The 22,555-nt window shown below is 36.8% G+C and overlaps 1 long non-coding RNA gene across 1 annotated transcript in view; it reads right to left on the bottom strand.

Annotated features, from left to right (window-relative positions):
- The window catches only part of LOC122703906, a 157,300-nt gene extending 135,980 nt beyond the window's left edge, over positions 1–21,320 (bottom strand). The window contains exon 1 of the long non-coding RNA XR_006343650.1: positions 21,224–21,320. This is a non-coding gene — a long non-coding RNA (uncharacterized LOC122703906). The remainder of the gene's footprint in view (positions 1–21,223) is intronic.
- Between the last annotated feature and the right edge of the window lie 1,235 nt (positions 21,321–22,555).

The following is a 22,555-nucleotide window of genomic DNA, read 5'->3' as shown; positions in this document are numbered from 1 at the left end:
CATTATCACAAAGAATATTGGTCTACAGCTTTATTTTCTTGTAATATCTTTGTCTGGTCTTTTTATCAGGGTAATTCTGGCCTTAAAGCATGAGTTAAGAGCTGTTCTCTCTTCTTTTTGGAAGAGTTTTGTAGAATTGGCAGTATCTCTTCCTTATAAATGTTCAGTGGAATTCACCAATGAGTCCAACTGGGAGTAGAATTTTCTGTGCAGTAAGATGTTTTTAGTAGAAATCACATTACTGTGGTTGAGATAGAGCTATTATATTTCTTCTTAAATTAGGTTTTCTAGATTGAGTCATTTAAGGAATGTGTCCATTTATCCTAAGTTGTAGAAATCATTGGCATGAAGTTGTTCAAAATATTATTGTATTAACATTTTAATATGTGTAGAATGTGTGCCAATGTCACTTCTCTCAAATCCAATATTGACAATTTTGTATCCTTTCTTTTACTTTTCTGATTAGTCTGGTTAAAGATTTGTCAATTTTGAAAATTGTTTTCAAGCACCAGAAAAAAAGAAACATTTGGCTTTAATTTCTTTCTCTATTTTTCTCGGTATTCTAGTATACTGACTTCTGCTCCAATATGTATTCCATCCTTTTTCTTTTTATAACTTACTCTGCACTTTGTTTGCTCTTAATTTCCTAGTTCCTTAAGGTTGAAATTAAGGTCATTGACTTTATACATCTCTCTTTTTCAACAGAGATATTAACACTATAAATTCTCTTCTATTGCTTAAACTTTATATATAAATTATGTGTATATTTATTTACATACATTCTGATATGTTGTACTTTTATTTGCATTTAGGTCAAAATGTTTTCTAATTTCTTACTTGCTCCTTCTCTGACATACCTTATAAAAAGCATGGTATTGAGTTTCCTAATATTTAGATATTTTCTAGAGATCTTTCTATTTCTGAATTCTGATTTAGTTTCTTTGGTCAGAGACCATATTTTTATATGAATTTAATTCTTTTAAATTAATCAGACCTATCTAAAACCAGAATATGTTTTTCCCTAGTAAATGCTCCATATGCATCTGAAAAGAAAACATGTTCTGCTGTTGTAAGGTGGAGTATTCTGTAAAGTTCATGTTGGTTGACTGTTGTGATGGTTAATTTTATGCATCAGCTTGACTGGGTAAAGAGATGTCCGGAGAACTGGTGAAGCATTATGTATATCAGGTGTATCTGTGAGGGTGTTTCTGGAAAACTTTCAAAACCGACAGACTAAAGATGGACTTTTTTTGGGGGGGGTGTTAGTTCTAAAAGGTCTTGTAGGTCTTCATAGAACCGTTCAACTTCAGCTTCTTCAGTGTTACTGGTTGGGGCATAGGCTTGGATTACTGTGATATTGAATGGTTTGCCTTGGAAACGAACAGAGATCATTCTGTCATTTTTGAGATTGCATCCAAGTACTGCATTTCGGACTCTTTTGTTGACCATGATGGCTACTCCATTTCTTCTAAGGGATTCCTGCCCACAGTAGTATATATAATGGTCATCTGAGTTAAATTCACCCATTCCAGTCCATTTTAGTTTGCTGATTCCTAGAATGTCAACATTGACTCTTGCCATTTCCTGTTTGACCACTTCCAATTTGCCTTGATTCATGGACCTAACAATCCAGGTTCCTATGCAATAGTGCTCTTTACAGCATCGGACCTTGCTTCTATCACCAGTCACATCCACAACTGGGTATTGTTTTTGCTTTGGCTCCATCCCTTCATTCTTTCTGGAGTTATTTCTCCACTGATCTCCAGTAGCATATTTGGCACCTACTGACCTGGGTAGTTCCTCTTTCAGTATCCTATCATTTTACCTTTTTATACTGTTCATGGGGTTCTCAAGGCAAGAATACTGTAGTGGTTTGCCATTCCCTTCTCCAGTGGACCACATTCTGTCAGACCTCTCCACCATGACCCGACCGTCTTGGGTGGCCCCACACGGCATGGCTTAGTTTCATTGAGTTAGACAAGGCTGTGGTCCTGTGATCAGATTGCCTAGTTTTCTGTGATTATGGTTTTAGTGTGTCTGCCCTCTGATGCCCTCTCACAGCACCTAGCGTCTTACTTGGGCTTCTCTTACCTCGGACGTAGGGTATCTCTTCACGGCTGCTCCGGCAAAGTGCAGCTGCTGATCCTTACCTTGGACGAGGGGTATCTTCTCACGGCCGCCCCTCCTGACCTTGAAGGTGGAGTAGCTCCTGTCAGCATCCTGAGCCCCACAGCAGCCGCTCCTTGGAGCTGGGGTTGCTCCTCTCGGCCGCTGCCCCTGACCTTGGGCATGCGGTAGCTCTTCTTGGCCACCGCCCCTCACCTCGGAGGTGGGGTAGCTCCTCTCAGCCGTCGCCCCTGACCTCGGATGTGGGGAAGCTCCTTTTCATTATAGGGGACTGGAATGCAAAAGTAGGAAGTCAAGAAACACCTGGAGTAGCAGGCAAATTTGGCCTTGGAGTATGGAATGAAGCAGGGCAAAGGTTAATAGAGTTCTGCCAAGAGAACACACTGGTCATAGCACACACCCTCTTCCAACAACACAGGAGAAGACTCTACACATGGACATCACCAGATGGTCAACACCGAAATCAGATTGATTATATTCTTTGCAGCCAAAGATGGAGAAAAACAAGACCAGGAGCTGACTGTGGCTTAGATCATGAACTCCTTATTGCCAAATTCAGACTTAAACTGAAGAAAGTAGGGAAAACCACTAGACCATTCAGGTATGACCTAAATCAAATCCTTTATGACTATACAGTGGAAGTGAGAAATAGATTAAAGGGACTAGATCTGATAGACAGAGTGCCTGATGAACTATGGACAGAGGTTTGTGACATTGTACAGGAGACAGGGATCAAGACCATCCCCATGGAAAAGAAATGAAAAAGGCAAAATGGTTGTCTGAGAAGGCCTTACTAATAGCTGTGAAAAGAAGAGAAACAAAAAGCAAAGGAGAAAAGGAAAGACATTCCCATTTGAATGCAGAGTTCCAAAGAATAGCCAGGAGAGATAAGAAAGTATTCCAATGCAAAGAAATAGAGGAAAACAACAGAATGGGAAAGACTAGAGATCTCTTCAAGAAAATTAGACATACCAAGGGAAAATGTCAGGCAAAGATGGGTTCGATAAATGACAGAAATGGTATGGACCTAACAGAAGCAAAAGATATTAAGAAGAGGTGGCAAGAATACACAGAAGAACTGTACAAAAAAGATCTTCACGAGCCAGATAATCACAATGGTGTGATCACTCAGCTAGAGCCAGACAGCCTGGAATGTGAAGTCAAGTGGGCCTTAGAAAGCATCACTACGAACAAAGCCAGTGGAGGTGATGGAATTCCAGTTGAGCTCTTTCAAATCCTAAAAGATGATGCTGTGAAAGTGCTGACTCAATATGCCAGCAAATTTGGAAAACTCAGCAGTGGCCACAGGACTGGAAAAGGTCAGTTTTCATTCCAATCCCTAAGAAAGGCAATCTGAAAAAATGCTCAAAGTACCTCACAATTGCACTCATCTCACACACTAGTAAAGTAGTGCTCAAAATTCTCCAAGCCAGGCTTCAGCAATATGTGAATTGTGAACTTCCAGATGTTCAAGCTGGTTTTAGAAAAGGCAGAGGAACCAGAGATCAAATTGCCAACATCTGCTGTATCATCAAAAAAGCAAGAGAGTTCCAGAAAAAAACATCTATTTCTGCTTTATTGACTATGCCAAAGCCTTTGACTGTGTGGATCACAATAAACTGTGGAAAATTCTGAAAGAGAGGGGAATACCAGACCACCTGACCTGCTTCTTGAGAAGCCTGTATGCAGGTCAGAAAGCAACAGTTAGAACTGGACTTGGAACAACAGACTGGTTCCAAATAGGAAAAGGAGTACGTCAAGGCTGTATATCGTCACCCTGCTAATTTAACTGATATGCAGAGTACATCATGAGAAACACTGGGCTGGAAGAAGCACAAGCTGGAATCAAGATTGCTGGGAGAAATATCAATAACCTCAGATATGCAGATGACACCACCCTTATGGCAGAAAGTGAAGAGGAACTAAAGAGCCTCTTGATGAAAGTGAAAGAGGAGAGTGAAAAAGTTGGCCTAAAGCTCAACATTCAGAAAACTAAGATCATGGCATCTGGTCCCATCACCTCATGGGAAATAGATGGGGAGACAGTGGAAACAGTGCCAGGCTTTATTTTGGGGGGCTCCAAAATCACTGCAGATGGTGACTGCAGCCATGAAATTTAAAGATGCTTACTCCTTGGAAGGAAAGTTATGACCAACCTAGATAGCATATTAAAAAGCAGAGACATTACTTTGCCAACAAAGGTCCGTCTGGTCTAGGCTATGGTTTTTCCAGTGGTCATGTATGGATGTGAGAGTTGGACTGTGAAGAAAGCTGAGCGCTGAAAAATTGATGCTTTTGAACTGTGGTGTTGGAGAAGACTCTTGAGAGTCCCTTGGACTGCAAGGAGATCCAACCAGTCCATCCTAAAGGAGATCGGTCCTGGGTGTTCATTGGAAGGACTGATGCTGAAACTGAAACTCTAGTACTTTTGCCACCTCATATGAAGAGTTGACTCATTGGAAAAGACCCTGATGCTGGGAGGGATTGGGGTTAGGAGGAGAAGGGGGCGACAGAGGATGAGATGGCTGGATGGCATCCCCGACTCGATAGGCATGAGTTTGAGTAAACTCCGGGAGCTGGTGATGGACAGGGAGGCCTGGCATGCTGCAATTCATGGGGTGGCAAAGAGTTGGACATGACTGAGCGACTGAACGGAACTGAAAGATAGACTTCTTGATGCAGATAAGCATCAACCAATCCACTGACAGCCTGAATAGAACAAAAAGTTGAAGAAAGGACAAAGCTGCTCTTTGCTTGAACCAGGACATCCAGCCTCTCCTGTCCTTGAACTTCAGCACTTCTGTTTCTCTGGCCTTTTGACTTCAGAATGGGACTTAGACCATTAGCAACTCCCCTGGTTCTTAAGGCTTTATATTTGGACTGAAACTAGAGTACTGGCTTTCCCAGGCCTCCATCCTGAAGATGGCAGATTATGGGACTTCCAGACTCCATAACTGTGAGCCAATCATGCACAGTAAGCCTTTTCTATATATCTACACATACATATTGCTTCTATTTCCATGGAGAGTTCTAATATAATTGCATTATTGAAATCTTTTATATACATAATGATTTTCCTTTTACTTTTTAAAATCTACTGTTGAAGTAGGAATACTGAAACATTTAAATATAATTGTGGTGTGTCTATTTCCTCTTTCAGTTCTATCATGTTTACACGTGCATTTTGACGCTCTATTTTTTGGAACATAAATGTTTGGGATTGTTACGACCTCTCAATGAATTGATTGATCCTTTTGCCATTATGAAATAACCTCTGTTCCCCCAATAATATCTGTTTGGCGCTGTGGTCAAATTCATGTGATGCTAATACAGCTACTAGAGCTTTCTTCTGGTTAATGTTATTATGATATACCTTATTCTATCCTTTTATTTTCAACTTATTTATGTCATTATATTTAAAGTGTAATGGGTCTTATTCAAACTGATAATCTCTGCATTTTAATTGGGAGTTTTCAACCATTCACATTCAACATGATTTTGTTATGATTAAGTTTAGGTCTAACACCTTGAAAAAATAATTCTTGCATATACTTTATCTACCTTTTGAGTATTTGGAAGATAAATTCAGTTTCCTTTTACTCCATCTTGACCAGATGTGGAAGTTATTTCACTGGATTTTAATTGCATGTTTACATTTCTACCTCATACTTGAAGTCATTAACACATGAAGAGCAGAAAATGCTTTATTCATCTTTCTTGCACTTTTGATATTATTAGAACTTCATAACTAGAATCTAAAAGTGGCTATAATTGTGTAGCAAACAATGGAATGAATACATTAATTTATTCATTTTTAACCTGGGAGGATCCATTCCAAATGAATGCTTTATCCTAAAGTTAACTTCTCATTGAAAGATCATAAACATCATCTGGGTTTGAAAGTGTGTTTCTATTCTATGGTCTCAGACTCTGCTTTTAACTTTAAAGCCATACTGGGAGGGTGAGATGGGTAGGGGGGATACTTGGATTTGAATTGATATATTATTAGAAGAGATTTTTTATCAAATGTACCACAGGTATTCCAGTGAGAGTGTTAGGGCATCAGATGTATTTTTCAACAGGATGTAAGAGAGAAAACTAGCATCAGTTACTTGTCTGATTACTTCTTCTCTTACAGAATAAGATGCTTACTATAAGCTGCATAAATACTGTTGATACTGGAGAGAAAAAAGGAGTATCTGCCATGCACAGTCATTGCACTGGATTCTGAAATACTGGTCTTAGCCTTTCCAAATCCCAAACATGGCACACTATAGAATCAGATGAGCAACTTGACCTGTTCTCAATTAGTCAGGATTTTTAAAACAGTAACATTAATCTGAAAAGTACCTTCAAAGATTAAAAAGCAGTTGAATCAAATTAAGTTAAAATGATTACAAATTTCTGAATTCAGGTATTAAAATTAATTGAACTGTATAAATATTAATGCAGTTAACATGCTTTTAATTCTTTTAATTAACAATTTTTTGTGTTCACTGTAGTATAACAAAATATAAGATGCTTGGATTTATTCATTAAGTCTCAAATCAAACTTTGCTATAAATCTGGACTGGTACTGACTAGAAATTTTAAGGGGGATAATGGCACACATTTCATATTTAGAAGAAGTTGTGGAAAAGACATCCTTAAAGAGTGCTTTTTCTAAAAGAAAAAAGAATGTGAATTTCCCTCCTTAAAAACTTGGAGAATTTGAGCAAAAGATGAAAAATGGTTCTTTCTTCATACACTGAAACCACAGGCAAGAGAGAATAGTTGAGCCATCTTAGGAGCTGTAGAGTGAAAAAAATGAGTTCCTAAAAGTAGATAATTCTAGTTTGGTTGTTCAGTTAAAGCAACTGAAGGGAAATGGATGGATGGATGGATAGATAGGTGACAGATAGAGATAGAAGGAAATAGAGACACACATACACATATTTGAAGCATTATGAATTGGCTAACATATAGTTAAATTTTTATAATTCAAGGTATGTGAAAGGCAAAATTGTAATTGGACATCTTTTATCACAAATTACTTAAAAGTAAGATTGAGTTCTGTAGACTATGAAGCCATGTGAACACTTATTCTGTTGCATCAACTTGCTGAGCTACTGCCACTGCTGCTCTAGCATGTAATTTATTAATAGTAATATTAAGCAATATTCCCTTGATTTCCATAACTGTAGTTTCCCAGGACAGTGTGATTCTGTGAATAAGCTAGGATAATGATAGTTGTCATTTGTATTCATCACTTTGGAAGCTGCTCCCAAAATAGAACTACTGGAAATAGTTACCATGTCTGATTTGTGTGTTCAAGATGTTATAATTTTGAGAAATTCTGGCCCTATTATGGTCCACAGTCTGTTGGTCTCCTACCAACAACACTGAAGCTTACCTAAACCAAGGTTTCAAGGGACTCGTCCCAAAGGCTTGAAATCACTCAAAGGTACCCTTCCCAATTTCCCTGGAGTGAAGCTGCTCTGCAAAGCACATTTCCCCAACTAGCCACACACACTGGCAGTATAGTTTACATGCACAAGAACTCTGAGCCCCAGAGTTTCCTTCCCTGAGGGATATGTTTCAGGTTTTGCTTTAACTGCATCACGCTGCTCCCTCCTGTTTGAAGGTCCTGGCCTCCCACTGTGGTATACTAGCATGTCACTGAGGAGGAAAGTGACATTCTGAGAGCAGCTCTTGAATGAGGAAGACCTGGGGGACTGTGGTAGGAAGGGCCGTTTACAAATGTCAAAGATGATTATTCCCTAGGACATAAAATCAAGGTCAATAGAGAGCATAAATCTTGTCTTTCTGCACTGAGAGTTTTATTGTGCTCCCCACCAGTTACTGCAAATCAAATTTTCATTGGAATCCCATTAGGAGTGTGGCTCACCCTAATTTCTGAGCTTGAGAATTATCAGGGAACAAAATCTTTGTACTCCTTTTGGGCTCAGATGCAAATACAGTATGCATATGGAAGAGGCATTTCAGTACAATGAGAAAGTCTGTTTCTTTTCAACTGAAAAAACAATCTACAAGAAGACATATTTCTCTCCAAACATTAAGAAACAACTGAGCTGAGTTGCAAAATACCTTCTCTTCTCTTCTCTTTCCAGAACATGAAAAACTGCAGAGATTCCAAGCCCAGAGCCAACCTTTTTCAGGACTCGGGGGGTGGGGAGGGATGGCGGGGGGAACCCAGTCTGGGTACATTGTCACTGTAAATGCTATGGGTGCATGCTACAATGCTTAAACTAAAAAGAGAATGCCTCTGCACCTTTGTCCACCCTTATTGTTATCGGCAAAATACACCCCAAGTTTAAAGGGCCACCTCCAGCCTTTCCTTCATTCTTTTTCCAAATCTTTACAGATTGCATCCAGACACTGTGTACACACACATTTCCTAAACACTGTCAAATGAAGTGGTCAGTTTTCTCAATTAAAAGAAAAAAAAATTTGTATCAGACACATTGTATGCTTGAATCGATAATGTCTGAATCAACAAACGATTTTACAATAGCCCTGGCTTTCTACCTGTGTTTTGTCTCAGACACTTTTCATCAGTTAAAGCCAGTGAGATGACTTGAATAAACCAGGGGGCTCTGGCTGAAATGCTCTTGGAGATCGTTAAGCAGACCTCCCGCCACCCACATGCTTCCCTTCTGCTCAATACTGCTATAACTTAAACTTATCCAAAAAATAAAGTCTATTAAGAAAATCAAACTGGTCCTAAAATAATAAAAACATTTGAAATAAAATGTAAATTTAAAAAATAACCTTTTCTCTCTGAATACTATTCTGATTTTTAATTTTTTTCCATTGCTTTAATCTGGTAAATTTTAAAAAAATTTACCACTTTAACTATTTTTTAAGTGTACAGCTCTACTGTCTATTGGGCTGTCCTGGTGGTTTAGACTGTAACAAATGTGCCTGCAATTCGTGGGCAGATTTGTGGATCCAGGTTCCATCCCTGGGTCAGGAAGATCTCCTGGAGAAGGGAATGGCAACCCACTCCAGTACTCTTGCGTGGAGAATTCCACGGACAAAGAAGTCTGGTGGGCTATAGTCTATTGGGTCACAAAGAGTCAGACATGACTGAGCCACTAACAGACAGATACACACACAGTTCTACGGCATTAAGTGTATTCACGTTGTTGTGCAACCATTACCATATCCATCTCCAGAATGCTGTAATCGTCCACAAGTGAACTCTGTACCCATCTACCCTCCCCCAGTCTCTGACAGCCACCCTTCTACTTTCTGTCTTTGTGAATTTGATTATTTGGAAATGGCAACCCACTCCAGTATTCTTGCCTGGGAAATTCCATAGGCAGAAAAGTTTGGTGGGCTACAGTCCATGGGGTTGCCAAAGAGTCTGACATGAGTTAGAGACTAAACAACTTTCCAGGTACCTCATGTAAGTAGAATCATATAATATTGTCCTTTGTGACTTTTTTTCACCTAGCATGCTGTCAAGATCCACTCATGTTGTAGTGTGTCAGAAGTTACTTTCTTTTTTATAAAATGCTGAACAACATTTCATTGTATGTATATACCACATTTTGTTTATCTATTGGTCCATCAATGAACGCTTCAGGTGCTTCATTATGATTTTTTTAACCATGTGTAACTTTAAAATCATATACAATAAAGATGAAAGAACCTTATATCATCAACATTTCTTTTTTAAAAAAGAACACATTCTGGGCCATAAATCATACCTTAATAAAAGGAGCGAGACAGAAAAGAGATAAAAAGAAAAAAAGAAATGACCATATTTTACCAGCATGAAAAGACTTAGTTATTCATTCAAATATCAAAGTGGAGGAGATATGACTTAGAGATTCTAGGAGGTTATTATGTGACTATTGTAAACTTAATGGAGCTTTATACAATGTCTATTTTCTAATAATGGATGATATTATTCCCACATTTTCCACCTTTCTCCTCTCTAAACTCTCTTCTTGCTTTTATGTCTGTACCTCACTTAGGATGCCTGCCCTTTCCCCCATGTATTTTGAAAATATCTCAGATCATATCTCTTGTAAAAAGCCTGACACAAGCACAAATATCTGCCTACCCTGATCTTGCCTTCTTTATTCTACAAATATGCGTTGATGACTACATGTGACAAGCTGTTGACTAAGTGATCAGGGTTAAGAGCTATACCTTGTTTGACTTTCTCATACATGTCACATGCATTGAGAAACACGATTTCTCATATACATATTCACTAATTGCTTCATGTGTCTTATTCCCGTTTAGTCTCCTCTACAATGTTTCACATAAGATTGGGCCAGAGTTAGTACTCAATACACATTTTTAAATTAAATTTTTGTTTCAGTATAATTGATTTGCAATGTTGTGCTAATTTCTGCTGTATAGCATAGTGAGTCAGTCACACGTATACATATATCCACTCTTTTATTTTTTTAGATTCTATTCCCATATAGGTCATCACGGAGTTTTTTTTTTTGTTTTTTTTTGTTTTTTAACACACAAACACACACATATGCATGAAAGTTGAAGTTGAAAGTGTTAGTCAGTCAGTTGTGTCCAACTCTTTGCAACCCCATGAACTAGAGCTCACCAGGCTCCTTTGTCTGTGGAATTCTCCAGGCAAGAATAAGGGAGTGGGTAGCCATTTTCTCCTCCAGGAGATCTTCCAGACCCAGGGATTGGATCCAGGTCTCTTGCATTGCAGGTGGATTCTTTATTGCCTGAGCCACCAAGGAAATATATATTCTTTTTCAAATTATTTTCCCAATTATCTTGTTACACAATATTGGGAAGAGTTCCCTGTGTTATACAAGGTTTCCACTGAAATAGAGCAGTGCATATATGTCAACCCCAAACTCCCCAACTATCCCTCCCCCTACTGGGATAGTTGCTGGGAACCACAAGTTTATTCTCTAAGTCTGTTGTTGTTCAGATGCTAAGTCACGTCCAGCTCTTTATGATCTCATGAACTGCAGCACACCAGGCTTCCCTGTCCTTCACTATTTCCCTGAGTTTGCTGGAACTCATATCCATGGAGTCAGTGATGCGATACAACCATCTCATTCTGTCTCCCTTTTTCCTCTTCAATCTTTTCCAGCCAGCATCAGTCTTTTCCAATGAGTCTGTCTCCATCCTATAAATAATTTATTTGCATCACTTTTCTTTTTGAAGATTATGTATATAAGTGAAATCATATGACATTTCTCTTTCTCTGACCCACTTCACTCAGCATGACAATCTCTAGGTCCATCCATGTTGCTGCAAATGATATTCCATTCTTTTTAATAGCTGAATAATATTCCATTGAATATATGTACCACATCTTCTGGTCACTAGTATGTTTGCTTGGCCTAAGTTCACAAGCTACCTCTCTAGTAAATGATAGAACACTCTATTGTAAACTGTGTATAAAATCTAATAGGTTAACTTACGTGATGGTAACAGAATGGTTTAGCTCTGAGGATCCATTCTTATTACCTGACAAATTGTAAATTTAAGCATTCATTTCCCAAAGCTCCTGAAAAGTATTGACAATATACTGTAAGTGATTCACAGCAGGGTCGACATTTTTAGATGCTTTGGTCAGAGCTTGAACTACAGGAAGAGACTCTGAAACCTGATGCTCTTTGTGGTGCCCAGCACCAACTCCAATCAGCTAAGGGTAAATAAAAGCATAAGGAGGCCTCTTCACTGAAAGGGTAGGGTGTGCCATGACTCGGAGCTCAATGTATGATGGGATAGGACAAGATCATGAATATCTAAAATCCCACTCACTTTTTATTTACACATCCACTTCCTGAAGAAATCCTAGGTTTCTGTTTTTCCTGGGCCCCTCTGTAAACTATGTGGAAGGGGGACTGTGCTAAAAGAAGCTAGAACAACTGGGCTGACTTCAGGTTCACTATACTCAACCTGTTGGAATACTCCATCAGTTTGAGAATTGTTTTCCTCTTGAAAATAGGTTCAGTAAGTGTTTCTTATCTTTTTTGAAGTCACGCAAAATTAAATGTGATAATGAATGTAAAACTTCTTTAAAATCTGTGAATGTCTGTGTGCATACAAGAGAAGTCAGTTCACATATTGTCTACGAGGCAAAGACTTAAAGGATGGAAATAATGGATATAAGATACTACAGATTTTAAATATTGTTTCCATTCCATCAACATTCGATCTCATACTCTTGCCTAAAGAGTGCCCCCTGTCAAAAAAATACCAGAGCACTAGGATGGAAAGAGATGTAGGTCATGGCAGGAAGCACATAGGAATCCTCTAGATTTGAAGAACGGGTACTTTTTGATAGTAACCTGTGCAAAGATTCAGATAGGTCTCTCTGGATACGTGTAACTAGGACAGAGTAATAGATGACATTTGCTGAACATATACAACTGCTAGACACGGTAATGATATAGATAGCAAATATTTAGTAGGCCCTACCTTGTATCAGGTACTGTCTTAATCACTTTATACACATTATTTTATCAAAATATCATAGCAATGGTAGCAGTCAGTGAATAGTAATAGACTACATTACTTATATGGATTCCAAAGCCTAGAGAAGTTGAGGAGCTTGCCCAAGTTCCCTCAGCTAGAATGTGGCAGAGCTAGACTTCCAAACCAGGCTCTTGGATTGCAGAAACTATGCTAAACATTTTTCTGTTCCCAAGATAACAGGGCAAAGCAGAAGCCTGGCTGAGTGAGGAATGGATTAAAAAGTTTCTGTAAAATGGCAGCTGCTGAGTATTTCCATCTTCTGCTCTAAACCCTAAGTATAGACAGTTACAGCCAAGAGAAAGAAATATTAAGAAAAGTCCCACGGTTTTCCTGAAAGGAATAAAAGATTGGTAGTGACACAGCAAATCTGGCTATCCAGCATTAAATTCACCAGGATGAACAGAAGCTCTTATTCTCTGGTAAACATGACAAGCTAAGGTATATGAGCTTAAAGAGAAAACTAAGAAGTCATCTGAGTACAATTTTTAAAATAGAATATCAATGTACAGAACAATGTATATACACTGTGATTGAGAAAGACAGAAAACAGAGGTTAACATTTAAAGAGTAAATAGAATGACTCTCTTAAAAGAGCTAGGATAGGATATGTTGATGACATTAGGCAGCAATAAACAGTTATAAATAAGAAGCAAATAGATTTTTTGGCTATAATAATATAAATATATTTTTAAAATCACAAATGGTAGACAAATTAACAGAATTGATAGAGCCACAAAATAAATGAGTGAACAGAAAGATCAGACCCAGGAACTTATTTAGAAGGCATCAGAAAGTCATTAAGTAATGGAAAACACAGAAGTTAATAAACATAGATGATAAAAATATAACATCATCAACAATTTGTCACAGTACCACAAAGAAAACAAATGAAGAAGTGGAAACAGATAATGCACCAGAATTTCTCAGGATTTAAAAATATAAACACCTAAGAGAAAGGACTTTAAAATGTATAAAACAGTATAAATAATGGAAGATCCACACACATGTGTGATAGGGAATATTTTAATAATATTCTAAATACTTCCAGTGAGTGAAGTTATGTTAAAGAAAAAAGTTTCAGATTGTTACCAAATTTTTCACTATCAACAGAAGGCTAACATTTTCAAAGCGTTTAAAGAAAAGAGCTCTATATCTACAGGTTTTTTTTTTTTAATTAGAGTTCAGATTATTTGTTGAGTAATAAAATCCTTCTTTGAAAATACCAAGAAACTAATCCTATACTATGCTATGTAAGATATGGGAAATAAGTATAACCAAATATTTTAGTAAAGCTGAATATTGTCTATAAATGAAGAATATGATGAAAACTTAGAAGAGGTGAAAATGAAAATAGATAGGAGGTTACTAATTATATGGGAACATCTATTCCATCTCTCTCAAATTTTTTCAGCTACTGAATAAAAATCTAAACCAATTGCCTCCTCCCAATACTTATATCCTGTAACCATTTAAAGGCAAAATCTGTCCAGAAGTGTTGCCAGGTGGTATGGGAGCCAACAGGAGTACTCAACAGAGAATTGAAGATATACTAGTTTTTCTATTGCTATTGAACCAATTGCCACAAACTTATATGCTTAAAACATCAAGCATGCATCATTTTCCAATTTCTGTAGGTCAGAAAGCCCATAGCTTAACTGGGCCCTTTGCTTTAGATTCTCATCAGGCAGCAATCCAGGGCTAACTGGATTACAGCCTATTCAGAGGCTTGACTAGGGAAAGATATGCTTCCAGTCTCCCTCAGGTTGTTCCAGATAATCTCCTGAAGGTTGTAGGACTGAGGTTTCCATTTTCTTGCTGGCTGTCAGGAAGGGCTGCTTTCCATTCTGAGAGGTTGCCTGTTGATTCCTTGTCACGTGGCCTTTTCCAGAGGCAATTACACAGGCCTGCTTGCTTCTTCAAGACCAGCAGGAGAATCTCTCCTTCTAGCCAGCAAAGATGAAGTTATATATAGTGAAACATAGTCCATCACCCTTGCCAAGGTCTATTGCTTAGAAGCAAGTCAGAGGTTTTGCTGGCACTGAAGAAGAGGAAATTATAAAAGAACAAGACTTATTATAGGTGACCTAAAAGTGTGTCCACCACAGGTGCCTACGGTTTTCACCTCTCCCATTAGATTGCCAAGGTAGGCTCAAACTTGAGCCTGTCCATTATCACAAGAGATAACTGACCTTTAGGAAAATATCAACTGACATGCTCAATTTTCACATACCTGCAGGGTAAAATCATTATTTCAAGAAAGACTACAAACCAAAGAACATATGCTATATGAAGCAAAATTATTGAAATAGATGATCTACAATTATAAAATAAGTTCATAAACAAAATAGAAGGGAATGTACTATAACATAAAGCAGGAGCTAGAAGTTATAAGAAAGTTACAAATATTAAGTGTGCAGAATACAGTAGCTAAAATTTTTTTAAATGATCAAAATGAGATGAATACAGCTGAAGAGTGAGTGAATAAGCTGAAGGATCAAAGAGTTCTCTCAGAAGACACCAAAAACAGACAAAGAAATAGAAGGTGTAAGAGAAAAGCTGGGGAATACAGAGGCTAGCAATAGAAGTGACAGTATCTGTAATAGTTTCAAAAGACAAAAATAATAAACTAAAGAAAAGAGATATTTGCAAAAAAGAATGGAGACAAAATTCCTAGAATTATCAGTGAGAGACCTTGGACTGAAAGAGCCCAGAGTGGCAGATAGGAAAGGTGACAAAACACGCACACCTACACCTGTTAGAACACCCAACAGGCAGAAATTGACATCAGATCCTAAAATTCTTTGTTTAACAGAATTGCCATTAAAATGCAAGGGTGAGAAAAATATCCCCAGGCATATCAGCCTCAGAAGACTTGCCATACAAACATTCACTTAGAAAACACTCTTGGTTGAAACAATCAACAAGAAGAAAAGTATATCCAGGGGCTGCAGCAACCCATGTGAGAAGTAAGGGTGATTAACTTTTCTAGCACAGATTAAAGCTACCTCTTGAAACAAGGATAAAAGGGCAAAATCTATAGTGCTCTACATTTTGCAATAAACTCAGAACTAAAATTCCATGAAGATAAAGGGGCAGAAAAGGCCAAAAGACCCTGAGGATGTTCAAAATTTGCTGATTTTTTAGGGAAAGAATAGAGGTAATAATAAATTTAAGAAATCAATATGGATATAAACATGAGAAGGATTTTTTATTTAAGGATTTCTAATATAAAAATAAAAGAAGAATATGTACTTTTGAAATTAGGACAAGAAAACTTAAAGTAAAAAGTGTTTACCAAAGTAAACAAAAAGGAAGGATATTAAAGGGAAAATACTAAATCATATAACCAAAAAATTGCCAATATAATCACAATAATATTGGATTAAATTCACCAATGAAAAACTCAGATTGAAAATAAAATTGTATAATAGTGCCACATCTGTAATATTTGCAAATAAAATAAAAATTGAGAATAAAGGGTGGAAAAAAGATATATTATGAAAATATTAACCAAAAGAAATCTGAGGAAGTATTCTTAATATCTAGACTATAATTAAGACAAAAAACTCCACAGAGATAACACGGCTGATTATATTGGTAAAGAGTACAGTTGATCACGGAAATAAAACCATTAGAAACAGCTATCACTTCTACAATAAAATCACAAAATATATAAAGCCAAAATGGGAAAGACTGAAGAGAGAAAAAGACAAATTACCAATTGTTGCTGCAGATTTTATCACACTACTCTCAGAAATAGATAGACCTAGAAGGCAAAATAAACAGAAATATGGAAAATCTAGATAATAAAACAAATAAATTTAATTAATCTATGGGATAATTCGGAATTCAGCATCCAACAACAGAGTACATATTCTTTTTGAGTGTAGATAGAATATTTAGAATAACTGTGTGTTTAAAAAACTAGGAAAACTAAAATTCTTAAAGTAATAAGTAGATAAAGAAAAGAATAAGATGAAAAGAAAGAAGAATGGAGGTGAGAACAAAAGAAAACAGAAATAAATATCATGCATACTAGATTTTACACCCAAAATTCGAGAAAAAAATTAATAACAAAAATAACTTTAAAAATTCCATGTGTTTGGAAGCAAAATCTCATGCTGGTAAATAACCCTATATAGAGAGAGACTCTTATGAAAAAATTAGGACTGGACAATGAAAACTAAATGGATTTTTAGGATTTTAAGTGCCAGATTTAATTACAGTGACCAGAAAGCACATGTTTTATAAATGAGCTAAGATTAAAACTCAAGAAGTTCGAACAAAGAGATAAAGTCAAAGAAATCAGAAAAAAGAAATGTAAGGATAGATTTCAATGAAACAGGGCATTTATAAACACATAAAAGTTAAATAATATTCCAAATTGATTTTTGGAAAACACTCATAATGCACAACTCTAATATGATAATGCAATAAAAAAGATAGTTTAAAAATATATATGTATTAAAAAGAATAAATCATGAAGGACACAGATAATATATTAAAAAATAACATAGTAGTTAAAAACTAAATCTTAGATGAAATAAACTCCTAGAATGAATATCTGAAGTAGGAAAAAAAAAAGAAAACCTTCAGTATAATATAAACATTTAAAAAATGAAATAGTAGTTAAATAAAATTTCCCTAAAAAATTTCAGTCCAACTAGTTTTATAGGTAAACTCTATCAAGTCTCTATGAAAAAAGTTAAGCCTTATTTTAAACAAATAGTCTCACAAAATAGAAAAAAGCTCCAAATTAAGCTACAAGTATAAATACAAAAACAGTTCTATTAAAATGTTTAGGTAGAATTTTTTAGGGATTTTTGAAACTTATTCAAAAAATGTTCTGGAAGAATAAAATCCCATGAATAGCTATTTCAATAAGAGAATACTAACTATACCAGTTACTAAGACTTACTAAAAAAAACATAAATAAATAAACTTATGTTAGCCCAGAGAGAAAGAAATGTACCAATGTGTTAAAACTGGACACTCAGAAATAGCATGTTTAATCAATAAAGAGTAAAACTGAAAATGTATTGTTTACAGAAATTATGTAATGGAAACTCACAATAAGGAAAAATAGAATCATGTGCCCTAACTCACATCACATACAAAGGTGGAGTCAGATGAATTAAAAATCTAAATCTGAGATATTACAAGTTCACACACACACACACACAGATATACATAATTATATGAGGTGATGGATTGGTTAACCTTATTGTTCTAATCATTTTACAATATATACATATATTGAATCATAATATTATACTTCTTAAACTTACACAGCATTTAATGCCAAAATAATTTATCTCCAAAAAAGCTAGAAATATAAATAGAGCTAATTTAATCTAATTAAGAAAAAGGAGCTAAATGCTGGGTGGGGATCTAAGCAGATGATAGAAAAATGTTGAAAAATAATTGTGATACCCTAGGAGTGGGGGAAAAACATATTTAAAGAATGTCATTACTCTAGGAGACAAATCCAAAAAGATATTACTGAGATATATGTTAAAAGTATTCTACCTATCTCTTCCTCTAGGAGTTTTATAGTATCTAGTCATACATAGAGGTCTTTAATAAATTTTGAATTTATTACTGTATATGGTGTTAGAGAATGTTCTAATTTCATTCTTTTTCATGTAGCTGTCCAGTTTTCCCAGTACTACTGATTAAAGGAGTGTCTTTTCTCCATTGTATATTCTTGCTCCCTTTGTCATAGACTAATTGATCATGGGTGTGTGGGTTTATTTCTGGGCTTTCTAGTCTGTTCCATTGATCTATATGCCTCTTTTTATGCCAGCACCATACTATTTTGATTACTATAGCTTTGTAGAACAAGGGGATGTTATTCAGCCATAAACAAGAATGAAATAATGTCATTTGCAGCAACATGGATGGACCTAGAGATTATCATACTAAGTGAAGTAAGCTAGACAGAGACAAATATGATGTTGCTTACATGTGGAATCTTAAAAAAAAAAAAGACAAACTTATTTACAAAACAGAAATAGACCCACAGACATAGAAAACAAACTTATGGCTACCAAGGAGGAAAGGCAGAGTGGGCATAAATTAGGAGGTTGAGATTAACATATGCATAATACTATATATAATATAGATAACAAACAAGGAATTACTGCATAACACAGGGAACTATACTCCATACTTTTTAATAACCAATAAGAGAAAAGAATCTGAAAATGAATATATATATATACACAGTGTATAACTGAGTCACTGTGTTGTGCACTTGAAACTAACATGACATTGTACATCAATTATATTTCAATTAAAAAAGATATCAGAAGCATCTGCAATGTGGGGATATTAATGGATGTGGTTACACAGGAATTAAGAACTTCAGTTCATTGAAGGACAACATTGGCACAAATTAGAAAGAGAAATATAGCAAGGAGAGAACAGGTGTCACGCTTAAAACCTTTAAGACAATGTCTATAAAGTTAGGAAAACCAATAGAAATGTGAGCAAAGACATTAATAGGTTATAGAAGAAGAGGACAAGATGACTAATAATCATAAGAAGAAGCTGTCAGACTCACTAGCAAGCAGAGAAATGCAAATGAAAATAATGAGATACTATTTTATATCCATAAGAAGGGCCAAGAAATAAAATTTTAATGACTATGACACATCAGAAAAGATGTGCACACTTTGTACTGCAAGTGGCAAAGCAAAGTCCCAAAGAGACCCAGGCTCCCTTGGCACTCGCAGCAGTCTCTAATGAGGGCATGGTCTCAGCCAGAAGCTATGCCAGCAGAAAGGAAGTGTACAAATCTCCAAAGCAGTTTGTCCTGGGCAATCTGGGCTGGCATTCAGACTGTGCTTTACCTTAATCTAGAAAAAAACAAAGAGGACTATAAGAGAGAAAAGATACAAGTGCCACTCCCTGCAGGAGAGAGGTCATGGCAGGCCCCCTTGTTCACCCCATGGTTGCCCCAGGGGCTGAGTATCTTCAGTATCTCAGGACCTGTCCTCCTGGGAGTCTCCACTCTCCTGCACTGTCCAGCAATGACCTAAGGGTGACTGGCTTGTTCTCCCCCTATTTCATTTCCTATGAAGACAGTAAACCCTGAAGGTGGTGGTTCTTCTCTTCCTAAGCAGCAAATACCCAGCTCAAGATAACCACATCCATCATGTAACTAAATAGAACATATCAACAATGGCAATCTCTTACAAGAAATTAACTGCTGATTAAACACAATATAACTGTGATCTGGTAGCAGTTACTTATTATTTGATTGGCTGAGTGCTAACACATCATAATGATTAGTTAAACCTGATTCTTACAAAACCTCAGCAAGTACCTCTTCATGTAGTGCCTTTCCAACTCAGTTATAATCAGTCAGCAGTTTCCCCATGTGCATTAGCCTTGCTTAGTGACCTTCACACAGACACACATCCTTTTTGCCACATATTCAGGACACTTTGTGATTACTGTTGCCAGATAAAATTCAAAACCTCCAGTTGAATCTGAATTTCAGATAAGGAACCTTAAAAAGTCTAAGTATATCCCCAATATGGCACAAGATATATTTATACTAACTGGTAATTCTGCTTGTATTTCTGCATTAACCTGAACTTAAACATCATGGTTGTTTCTATTTAGCATTTTCTTCTTTCTATTCACTTTTTCTTGAACTGAGTCTCATTTTTCTGTTAACTTTTTCATTGCCCATAGCCTGAAATCTGCTGCCAAGATGAAAGAAACAAACATGTAATTTCCTTAATTCCAATAAAATTATGATGTAGGTATTATTACTCCAAAATTACAGAGAATAAAACTGAGGTTCACATATGTTTAAAACTGCACCTGAGATCACATAGCTAGCAAGTGGAGTCTGGAAATCAGGGTAGCCTTAGTCACAGGTCATTCACTTTCCACTTAACCATACTACCTACTAGGAAGAATCAAGGAGAAAAAGTCAGAGATGTGGCAGTGCATTGGGCTGGGGGCAGGGGGCAGTATTTTTGCACTGATTAAAGGATTTTGACCCAAGGGGGACACGTTCTTAAAGAAACTCAGATTATGATTCTGGGATCCCAGGCCGCCCCACAGGAATGGTGCTGGCACCTCTGTGAGTTGCACATCTCAGCTCACGGTGCTGCTTCTAGTAGGTCAAGTCCTAGCATCCCAACACTGAAGACCCACCTTCAACAGGCAGAGAGAAGAAAAACTCAAAGCAATAACTTGAAACCCCGTTTACTTTTCCCTCTCCCCAGAGGCCCACAATAAGTCATCCTACATCTTCTTGCTTTAGTCACCCTGTATAGAACAAAACATGGCCCAGATTCTAAAGCGAAGGATCCATTTACAAAACCCAGTGCCCTTTCTTCCACCTGCCCTCCTCCACTGGGAAGACTCAAGCTACCCACCTTTAGGAAAATCACCCAAATTACAGGAGCTAATTATCTGTGCTGTTTCTCTTTCTTTTCTCCCTAAATTATAGCTACCTTTAAGAGAATCCAATTGCTTTTTTAAACAGAAGATTGAACCATCTATTAGAATGTAAAAGAATGTGCTAATTGGAGTTCAAATCAAATAAGACACAGTTTAAATTTATACTTGTAAAATGAATTATCCTTACCTTGGCACCCCTAACTCCACAGGCTCGAAACAGCAGAATGACCCAAAGTCACCTTGAATTTATCCACCCTTACAACCTGACAGTGATTGCTTTTTTGTTTTTAGTCTCTTTCAACCAGAAGTAACTGCTCTTAACTGTGAGATTATGCAGCTCTGTTTGGAAAGCTTTTGTGAGTCCCTGTAGTATAATGATTTTCCTTTAGAGAGCATGTAATTTTAGGTTCTTGCATAACAGCACAGATTTTTATGGTATTACTAAACTTTGTAATTTTATTTCTCTCTGACAATTAAGTGCACATTGATGTTATGGAATTTTTTCTTCCTTCCATCACAGTTGGATGAAATTGGAAAGGCAGACTGTGCTGCGTTGGGAGTGCTCATGTCTAGAAGTGTAAACGTTTCGTGATTCCCTTGTTGCAGATCCATTTCACACATAGGCAAATCCATCACACCGCTACCATTTGCTTTCAGTTACAAACAAGCTGTAACCCAAAACACACAATGCACCCACCAAAAACAATCAATGTGCCATTTATGCACTCCCTTTGTTTAGGAAATAGTTTAACAGTTTACAGTACATTAACTCAGATGTTTAAACTAACCTTTCTGCAGAAAGTGAGCATTTTCCAAATAAATACTTTTTTTTTTTAATTCTAGAATTCATCATTTCTCATCACTAGCCACATCTCTTCCTTGTCTATTGCACTCAGATCTGGGCAGTAACTCCAGTCTTCTATAGACACTCTCACTGTTTCCCACTGCTGTGTAAACGAGTCACATCACTCGTTCTAATCCAGGCAGATGAAAGCAGACAAATGTACTGCCTGTGAACTGCACAACCCCATTTGGACATACATGATTTACTCTGTCCCTTGGAGGCAAGGTGAAAGCTCCCTTACCACAAAGATGAGTGCTCAGTACCCATTAGGCATATGACAATCCTCCCTTGAATCCCTCAGAATCGAATTTTGTAATTTATCCAAGAATCTGTAAGAATGGTAATGCTCTCTTTTAAGCTTCATCTGTTGCCTTTAATACATTCCCTGATGATTAGAGTTTTGCAGACTTGCTAGGACTTAATGATGCTTCTCCTAGAAAAGTTTACATGATCAATAAGACATGATCCCAAGACAGACTGGAGAGAAACTCTGAAATCCAGTCTGAAGCAGCCTTTTCTCTGTGGTCAGATGGAGGCATTTCCCACTGGAAATCACTTGCCATAGTCAGCAGATCTCATGTCGTTATACTTCATCACTCAGATTTGTGAAACTGTGGCACCAGATAAATGTTTATTATCATCATTCTATGGAATAATGCTCCCTTCAAATCTACC

This window comes from Cervus elaphus, chromosome 11 (assembly GCF_910594005.1).
Source record: "Cervus elaphus chromosome 11, mCerEla1.1, whole genome shotgun sequence".
Lineage (NCBI taxonomy): Eukaryota > Metazoa > Chordata > Mammalia > Artiodactyla > Cervidae > Cervus > Cervus elaphus.
Note: the sequence above shows the minus strand (reverse complement) of the source record. Positions and strands in the feature narration are given on the sequence as shown.